This window comes from Calidris pugnax, unplaced genomic scaffold (assembly GCF_001431845.1).
Source record: "Calidris pugnax isolate Ruff unplaced genomic scaffold, ASM143184v1 scaffold44, whole genome shotgun sequence".
In the NCBI taxonomy this organism is placed as follows: domain Eukaryota; kingdom Metazoa; phylum Chordata; class Aves; order Charadriiformes; family Scolopacidae; genus Calidris; species Calidris pugnax.
In genome coordinates this window covers 9,688,793-9,698,988 of record NW_015094506.1, presented here as the reverse complement: position 1 = coordinate 9,698,988, position 10,196 = coordinate 9,688,793, and positions in this window count along the sequence as shown.

Genomic DNA, 10,196 nt, shown 5'->3' with positions numbered 1-10,196 from the left:
CCTGGTGCCCACCCTCCCCCCCCGCCTTGCCCCCTCTCCTCCCCCCCATTGCTTCCACTTTAATGAGCCTCTCCTTTTAAATTAATTACTAGGAGTTATGGAAAGTTCTTTTTCACACAGCCAGCAAAGGACAATAATGTCCCAAACCAACTTGCTATCAAAGACTGAGCCCTCTTGATTCAGGGCAGCAAAGGTTCTTCCTACAAATTTTTCAGTGTTTGGTTACACAGATATTTGGGTTAAACCAGTAAAGTCACAAGGGCTTTCCTTAGATCATATATGATGTCATCGGACAATGAGGACCCAGGTATGCACATAAGAGCTGACAAAAATATCTACTTTCTGTAAAAGTAAAAATTGCCTTAAAATATGTACATATTTGCTTTGTTCACACTTTGCTTGGCCACGGCGGCGACAGTGGAGGGGTGGGTTGGAGCAACTGCACAGTAGAGAGAGAGCTACTAAAGAAGGGTAGCTTAACTTCAAGGAAGACAGTTTGATTTAAGGCTGATATAATTTTAATGAAAAACATACAAACAATATTCACCTGGAATGGGACATTATTTATTAGTGAATAAAAGTAAACAAGAACTTACTGCAGCTGGGGCAGTAGAGAACGTGCTTTCCTGGCATGCTTGGTTATAAAAGCAATCTGGTGTGCTGCACTGCAATGTGCTCAGAAATTTCTTTATTATTTTTTGTTGTATAGTGATTCTTTATTTGGACTACACAAAGCTGCTATACAAAACTATACAGAGAAGATATATACAAATATATACAGATACATACAAATTCTCTGCTAATACAAATCATGTTAGAAGGAGATAATTTCCATCTATTGATACCCTGCCCACTCTATCCTCAGTCAAGACTTCCTGATGATAGCCAAGTGATACCATGTAGATGTGGAACTTCCTGTCTCTATTTGGTGTTAGATGGTTAAATATTTCACAGAAAAATTGTGACTGCAAATTGCAAAGTGGCAGAAAGATTGTCTTAAGAATATAGGTTTCCAGGTTATACACAAAAGCTGACTGAGAATTCATAAATACAGTCAGCATCTATGTGGGAAGAAGATAGTCTTCAATGAGCCATAGATCTTGTACTGAAGTACAGACAAAAATATTCGTAATGTCTTCACAGTGTTGCTATTAGATACCCCTTTAATTCATGTTCATGAATACGTCAAATGCAAGTTATTTTACTTAGATTTTTATTTACTACATGACTATTGCACAAATTACAGAAGTCCCTCCCAAACGCACTTTTCCTTATGGACATCTCTCCAGAGAGACATACTATTATAGTTTCCAATTCAGTACGTATTGTTGTTTACATCCAAAAGATTTATATCCTAGTCATGTTTTTTATTGAACGTACTGACTTATTTGGCCTTGATGCTGTGCTCTGTATAAGAAAGTATTTTATATTTTGATGTCCTGATGGTGGCAGTAGGAGATTTTACAACAGAGTTTGCAGAAAACAATGATCCAGAGGTAGACAGCCTCATTATGTCTTCAAGAAGAAAAGCTGCCTAACACATCCTATCATTACTTATTTTGTTCTCTCCATTCAAAGGCAACTCAAGTGACACATTCTCATTTACACACGTGAGATAAATAACCATAAATCATGAGCTCTTCAAGAAGCACTGACATAAGCAAGAGGTTGTCTAAAATGCGGAAATTTCCCTCTGTAAAGCTTTTTTAAGAGTAGAAAGGAAGAAACATAAAGGAAGACGAAAGCTGCAGAGAGGGGACCCCTATCTGTGCCCTTCAGATAGCAGAATACACCACACACGGACCATCTCCATGAGCGTTTCATTGCCAGTGTCATGGTATTCATCCTGCCCCTCCTTGGGGAGTGAAAGGAGGTTGTACCCATGATGATCATGGACTGTTGGTGACAGTGGGCGAGCTGTCACCACACGTTATTTGTGTAGGAGGCAGGAGCAAACCTGCTGTGTGGCAGACGTGCAGCACCAAGCACATGCTCTCTCAGTGTTCTCACCTGCTTCACAGCTTGTGAGTATCACAGCTGGCCATGGTGGGGACCTGGGGACCCAGCATGCCACTGGCAGAAGCAAAGACTGCTTTGGTCCTGCAGACCTTACAGTGCCAATGTGTCCATAATCCAAGCAGAGAAGGGCTAAAAAGAGCAAAAAGCAAGGGAGTACAGGTACAAACATGCCACAAAGGGACACAAGTGGGTAGATGCACAGTCCCTGCCTCTGCTGCCCTCTCCATTTGGCTTGCAGCTGACACAGCAGCCGTGTTAACTGGGAACGATTAACGAGAGACTTAAGCAGCTCAACGAGTCTGCCAGATTTTTTGTCCTTAAAAATTAAACAGTGGTAATTAAAAGTGGTAATAGGGCTTTAAGAGAGATTAAAAAGAAAAAAAAAAAAGTCTTTTAAGTCTTTTTCCACTGAATTGCCAGAGACTCCTTAAAAATTATGTTACAGGAAATGAATGCCTGGAAGTGGAGCAGAATGGATATATTCACTCCCCGTATCGCAGAGGCAGACTCTGCGGCACAGATCCTTGGGAAGAGAAGTTGTGAATACCCTGCACTTACCCTGGTGTAAAGGAGGAGCAACTCCAGAGGGAGCTCAGGGAGCTAAGCCTACTCTAAAACTGATTTGCACGAGACCTGAATCACCCCATCTTGTGCCCAACCCAGAATAGTGAGCTGAGATTGATAAAACTGTTGCTGTGGCTATTGTTGAAAAAGTGACCTCGAATGAAACTGAGATAATACTGAAAATTAAATAAAAAAATGTAGTAGGACCTTAATAACTGGGAACATGTTTCCCAGCTATTGTTTCACAGACTGAAATCATAAACCTGTATTAAGGCTATCAGAAAATGAATTTGGAGCATTAAAAATTTATAAAGCCTTCTGAGTCCCTAGAAAGATCATTACTAGGCAACATATTGCCGTAGTTCCTGTCACAAGGCACTAAGATGGTACAGACCCGGCCTCGTATCAGCTCACCCACCCTCCTTCCACCCTTGCGGTGCAGACGAGGGAGCTGACTGAACACTTCAGTGCCATAAAGTGCCTTCGGGGGAGAAGCTCTTTGCCACCGTGAGGAGCAGCAAGTCAGCAGGAGCCTGCTGAGGCACACGGGGTGGGAGGACTGAGGTCTTCAGCATCCCGCGGGTTGAACCACAGACAGCCTGGTTATTTCCCACATTTGCTAATCAGTGTAGCTTTGACCTTTCCCTTAATGCAAGTTAGCACTTTTCCCCTCTATTTACCAGGTTGAATCTGACTCAAAATGCCCCATGGGAAACCCTTCAAATGAACAGGTTTCATAAAAATTGTTTGACTCTAAAATGACTTAGTATTTCATAGGTACCGCTAGTGACTTCATTCGGTGTGACTACCCTTTTTATGGTGCGTGCAGTTTTCTCATTTACTGCTGGGTGGTTTTGTGGCAAAAGCACTCAAGGGGCTCACAGTCTCCTCGAGGCTCTGCCTTTCTCTTTCAGCCATAACACTGAATGTGAGACTTTCTCTGCAATAGCTTATGTAGTCTTGAATAGGGAAAACGATACGCTGCCCCTCAGAAGTATTAAAAAGCTCCGATCCTCATATTTATGAAGTGTTTTGAGTTTTCAAGGGAAGGTGCAATGTGCTCTAAATGCAAATTATTAGTAGCTATTAATCATGTAAATAAATGGGAATTTTTATTTGGCAGGTCTCCTGTAGAGTGGAACAGTCACGTAAAATATGTGCTGTGTTAGTAACAGATGGGTGAAAGGAAAACCAAGGTCCCAAACTGTTGGGATTCCTATTGAATCTATACACAAATGTATTGGCAGAGGTCAGCATTTGGGTCTAAGGCTCTGCTAAACGTTTGATGGGAATTAGTAGGCTGTTGCTCTCTCAAAGAGATGTATTACCAAAAGTCTGTTTTATTTCTTAGGTCCTTATATCCATTGCTTTATATTGTGTTGGTTGTTTAAATATTTGTGTGCATTCAGGAGCAGCAATTTCATCTCTCTAACAGAAAAATGTTGCAGCTGGCAATGGCTCTGGGCCAACAATACACAGGATGTCAGAGCAGCCCTGTGTGCAGTGTTCCTCTGCCCCAGCAATCTGGATTATGTTTTTGTAAGTTTATTTGATCAGGGCACTCATGAAAATTACAAATTAACATCAATAAGTAGGAGCTGACATGGTCTCAGTGTATCTTGAGTAGTCTTTGCTATAGCTCTTGTGCTCAGCTCAGTCCTGACCTGCCGCACTCCTTAGTTTCTCCAGGTTACCCTCCTTCCAAGGCTGATGCTGGTGGGTGGTGCACCACAGAAACTACAGATGCTAAGAGAACTGAAGAAGGCTGACAACTCCATATAATTTGAGCGTGAAACACAGTCAAGTTCCCTATAATAGGGGGAACACGAAATAATAATACTTCAGTGCTGTAGTAACTGACCAACTAAGATTTTGCTTAAAGCCCTGAGCATTTAAGAATATAGTTAGCCACATCCCTGCTTTGCAATGTATCCCTCTTAGTTTAACCTCTCCCATTTGCACAAATGTATTGTTTGCCTTTATTAATGCTTTAAACGAATAGTTACTCATGAATGTGATTGTAAGATTTGGTCCTTAGATGAAGAGAGTGTTAGTGACTGAAGACTGATACCAGGTGGCAAAATGACACTGTTTAAGCCTGCAGTACTAATATCACAACCACACACACCACATCAGTCTTTGCTTTTTAACCACTTTAAAAAGTGACTCACTTCTGCACTGGGAAAAATACTAGTCATCGTTCATGGATTTTGGCAATACTGAAAAAGAACAACAAGAATTCCGGGTCACACAGCAAGCTATCCACACTCTACATTTACTAAGATGACATATCAAAGATGCCCCAGGAGGGAGGCAGGCAAACGTGAAGTTGCCTCAGTGAAGCCATTTACATGAGCAAATCGTTACCTCACAGTGTGTAAGTCCAGATGAAGCCCATGTAACTAACCTGAGGAAAACAGTCAGTTGTCCGCTGAAGAGCTGTTCGGTAGGTTAGAGCATTTTCATCATGAGACCTTACAGGAAATTAAATGAAATTTAATGTAAGACCATAATACTATACTGCCATTTAATTGCATGGTAATATATCATATAAAGCATTCCCCAAAGTTTAGCCTGTTAGCTCATTTGGTTAATTGAACATTTAGCACTTCCTCCCCTGTCTCCCTACCCTCTGTTCCCTCCTCTCTGAAATAAAATTTGATGAGTCCATTCATTATTGGCTCCTGCTGCAGAATAATTCGCTCTCCTTTCCAGTGTCAGTATCCAAGTGTCCGTATCTGAAAAAAAAATAATAAGAGGGTGAAAGAGAGAGAGAGGCTTTTTAAAGAAAATCACAAGCTAAACACTATAACACTTGCAGAGATGAGTACACTTCAGATTTTAGCATTAGTCTCCATTTCTGTGACAAGCTAAACAAATCCATCACATCCAAGCATCCCCACACTCGGAGCTCAGGCTCACTTCCGCTCCGCAATTACTGTTCCAGTGGTTTTAGCAGTCAGGACGGGTGGCTTAATCATGTTCACCTTTCCAGCAGCTGGGGAGGAAGACAACCTGCCCGGCATGCTCCCAGTGCGGGGCTATTGCTGTCTTCTCCTGCTTCTTGGTGCAAGCCCACTCGGCCATGCGCCCAAGCTGCAGTGCCAGCCTGCCTCCTACCTCTGGGCTCCTGCTGGCATACCTAGAGCTGCTTCTATGCATGCTCATGGGTGCCAGGGAGCAGCTTTAAGCTCCTTCAACCCACTCCTGAGAAGTCAGAAAATAACAAGCTACTCTACTCCAGGACTGGAAGTTTGAAAATGAAGATTTTAGCAAAGTTCATGATAATTTTTTTTTATTAGCAGAGCAGAAAATTTAGGAGGAAAGAGGATTCACTCAGATGGATTTCCCCAGACACTTCCCTCTTCTGCTCAGAAATTATGCCCAAACAAGTTTTGAGGTTTTTTCATCCTTATCACAGATTTCCAGATGTTTGCCAGCTATAGCTGGTTGTACAGCACAGTCTCAGAGCTGGGACTCAGCCTACACTATTAGAAGATTTGACCATACTGTGGCAAGGTGCAGTCCCACCATTCGCTGATGGGGATGAGACTTGCTGCTTTGCAGCGCGTGTTTCTCTTGGGCTTTGTCCTGTCAATGTCACTACCTGGGAAAAGTCACATTAGGGGGATTCAGACAACAGGATAATTCACCGCACAGTTCTGTGCTGCACACTGCTGCGTGAAATCAGAGCTTCCCAAACATCACCTCTTAACCCTTGTAAGGGTAGCCACAGGGGAATCAGGTGGAAAGCAGAAAATATTGCAAAAATTAATTCAAGACTATAATAATTTTTGCCAATTCTTAGAGAACATAAGCCCTATAAAGAATTTCCACTTCTTTTTGTAACTCAAAATGCTCAGCTAGCAGCAGGCAGCAGATCCTGGAGTTTCTAAAACCTGATCTGGGATTTTGCCTCAAATTTCTGCCTGTATAGCATTAAAAGTCTCATAAAATGTCAGAAAGTAGAGGACCCCACACAGAAGAACCATAACCAAAGCTGCTGGAGTGCCTGTTGCAGGTGGCAAGATGGGATAGTTGTGCAAGCTTCACAGAGCGCAATGCACAAACTGATTTCATGTGACAGCACTGGTCCAGCTTAGCAAGTAAAGACAGGCTGGTTTATGAAAAAAACATTGTCATGTTGCTCCAGTGGCAGCTCGAGCTGTGAACAGCAAGGCTGCTATTTCTTTTCCATGAAAGACCACAATATGTCCTTGCTGAAATGTAAAAATCTGTTGTAACTTAGTTTTGGCCTCTCTTGGGAGCTTTGAAACAAGACAAATATGACTACTCTGTCCACACAAGGCAGAGCAAAAACACACGACTGCTAAGTTGGAAGCTGTTGTTCCTGACCTCAGGGAGGAAACACCAAGCTCCTTTTAGCTTTTCACTGGTTTTCAGTTTTCACAGTAGGTCATTCACATCACAAAGTCCTCCCGCAGGAACCCCATCCAGTCATGACCCATTCCAGGTGGCTCCGGAGAAAGGAGAGGAAGCAGTCACCAGCATCATTGCAGAGCCTGCTGATGGAAAGAGCCCGTGACACCAGGTCCAGGAGAGTCTCCCCAGAGCTAGGCAGAAGGAATAGCAGCCTAAGAAGAAAGTCTGTCTGTTTTTCTTTTCTCCTCACCCACATCACCAAACTTTGGAATAGGCAATGAGATATTACTGCTTAAGACCCCCTGTATATGTGTGAAAAGCTGCTAAAGAAATGCTGCATTGAAGAAATGCAGAACGAAGAATTTGCCTTTGGTTTCCAGTCACAAAGCCTGCAGTCATTCCTGTCTCTTATGCAAGTAAAGGGTACAGTTTAATCCATTCCTGTGCATTTCCCCCTGCTCCAAGAGGATGTAATGTTAAAGGCAGGTGCCATCATGGGGAGAAAGGAGTGACCTGTCTTCAGGAAGGAGTTTCCTATCTGGAGACCTGGAGCTGGGCTTAGCATTTGTTGGTGATCAGTGCTAAGAGGAGCATCAGTGTGATGTGGCTGTGCTGTCTTGCTCAGCAAGCAGAGAACTAAGCAAGACAAATTTGCATTGAAGGGAGCTTTTTCCCAGTGTGCAAGTACAGGTACATACACCTACAACAGATTGCAGCTACTGGATGAATTGCTGGTGCTAAAGACACTCTAACACCATGTCCAGAGGTCCAGCCTGCAGGCTATTACAGGGCTGTGATTTTCTCAGCAGCTACAATGTGAACATGAAGTCTTAGTAGCCTTGAATATTAGGGTAATTCAGAAGCATTCAGGAGTCTAAATAGGTCAAAACTCGGCAAATACTTAGGTTATATGCACAGTATTTATCAAGACGGCATTGGTGCAGGCAGACATTATCAAGAATTAGGAGATGAGGCTGAATTTTGTGCTGCATATTTCAGAGAGATGAAGCAATGGCCAGCGCTCATGCACCAAGTTAGTCCAAGAGGATGGCCAATTCCTGCCATTTCTCTTCACCCTGGAGCGTCTTGAAGAAGACCTATACAGAACACCCTGGAGACTTTCTGCAGGATGGAGCTGGGTGGAGACAGTCTGGAAGAGGTCACTCACCAGTGTTACAAGTGCTGCCTCTGCAGCGTGGTAGAAATCCAGCAGTGAGCAGGACGTGCAGGAGGCTGGGTTTTGCTACGGGCAGACCTCTTGATGGCAAAGCCCTTTCACAGGCAGTTGTAAACCAGGAAGGCAACAGATTTTAGTTGCCTCTGGAGAGGGCATTTAATGCTCTAATTCTGTCTTAGTCTTATCTGTGCGAATTGGGCTTTTATTCCAATGGGTAGAGATAAAATCTGATGAGAAATGGCCTATTGCTATATTTGTTATCCTGTTGGAATAAAATGTAGACCTCCAGAAGGTAATAGCCAATAAATATTATCTCTTTTATAGGAGTAAAGTACTCATAAGTAAGAGGTAGAAACACAGAGGCTAAACCAAGTTAATGACTGGGAGCAAAGAAATATTAAAAAGCCGGAGCATACCAGTGTTCAGATGTTTTGGCTCATTTGTCAGAACACGTGGTTCTCTGATATGAAAATATCTGATTGAAGGGTTTTAAATCACTGTTTAAAGGGTCTGTTTCTTCTGTGCTTTCATGAACAGAACCCTGTGTCAACACCACCTCGTGTCAAAAGATTAAATATGCAGTCACTTGAAGAGCTACATCATTTCTGTGTCTCGGCATCGTAGGATCAATGAAAGGAAGAGATGTAGGAGTACAGGTTGATAGACAAGAAAATGCAGCAGAATGACTTGGATTTGTTAAAAACTGACTGAAAAACAACAATGAGCAAATGCAAAGAAACAATCAGACCAACAGTTGAGGAGACTGATCTGCTTTCCCACTTGAGATGAGGATCCAGCCGCAGGGCTGATAGAGCTGCTAACATGGCTTCTACCCTCACCAAATTAGCTCTGTGACTCAAGAAAAAGTTCCAGTTACCTTCAGCTGGCTCACCTACCAAGGGGTTACACTGCCCCAGGCATTCATACACACAATTATAGTGTGTGAAACAGAAAGAAAATGCTTTTTGAAAAGAGCACTTACTGAATTTGACACATTGGCTGAGGCAGTCGTTCTGCTACTGTAAGGAGATAAATTCCTTGCATGCTAGGTTATTATTTTTAATGTCCTGCAGGAGGTGAATTATTCAGGATTAGGAAACATAAACTACTGAGAAATTTTGTAGGTCTGAGTGCCTCTTCAGAGTTATAACGTCCTAATTGTTTTTTGAAATCTACTGTAGGGAGGGTCTCACCCACTGAATGCTGTCCTTAATCTAAAATGGCCCGTGCTAACATTTCCTGTAGCTTGAAAACAAAATGAGGAAAAAAAAAAATAAAGAAAGGCCAAGAGGAGAAATGAGAGAAGGAGAAAAATATGGGAAACATTTGGTTGTATTATTAATGAACATTTGAATTACTACTTTTGATGATCACGTTTTGAGAAAAAAGTAAAATGGGGAAATGAGAGAGATTCTCTCATGCCTATTTCTAATATGTCTTACTGTCTTAGAAACCTATGCTGAGGATTCAGACATCTGTTCTGCAGGACAGATGTGCTATAAAGTACAAATGCTGATGTCTTTGTGGAAGAAGAGGTTAAGCCAAAGCCTATTAAGGTCAATAAAAAACTTCTGGTTTTTTCAATGGGCTTCAGATCAGGTGCAAAGTAAGTGATGGGGGACTATGGGGTCTCTGCTCCCCACACAGCTCTACCACAGGGCTCCCAAATGACCCCACCAACTAATTTACGTTATATGCCTCAGTTTCCCTACTTTTCTGAGTCTTCTAAAGTGCCTACCCAAAAGTATAACCAGGCTTAATGGCTCATAAGGTGATTGAAAAATCTTAGAAAGTGCTATCGGACTGCAAGGTATTCATGGTACCCAGCAAATGTTTCTTTTATGGCTGGTTAAACACTTAATGTTTAAGATACAAGGGGCTGGTGAACACAACTGTTAATAACAGATTCCCATAGATTAGGTTTTCTCCCGTGGGTCTACTTTGAACTTCATTCCCATGTTTATTTAGCTGTGCGTATGTGTGTGCATGGCCCCGCATGTAGCAAAGGGCCAGAAGGACCGAGCCCCTCCCTGAGGAAGCTCTGACAGAGGAT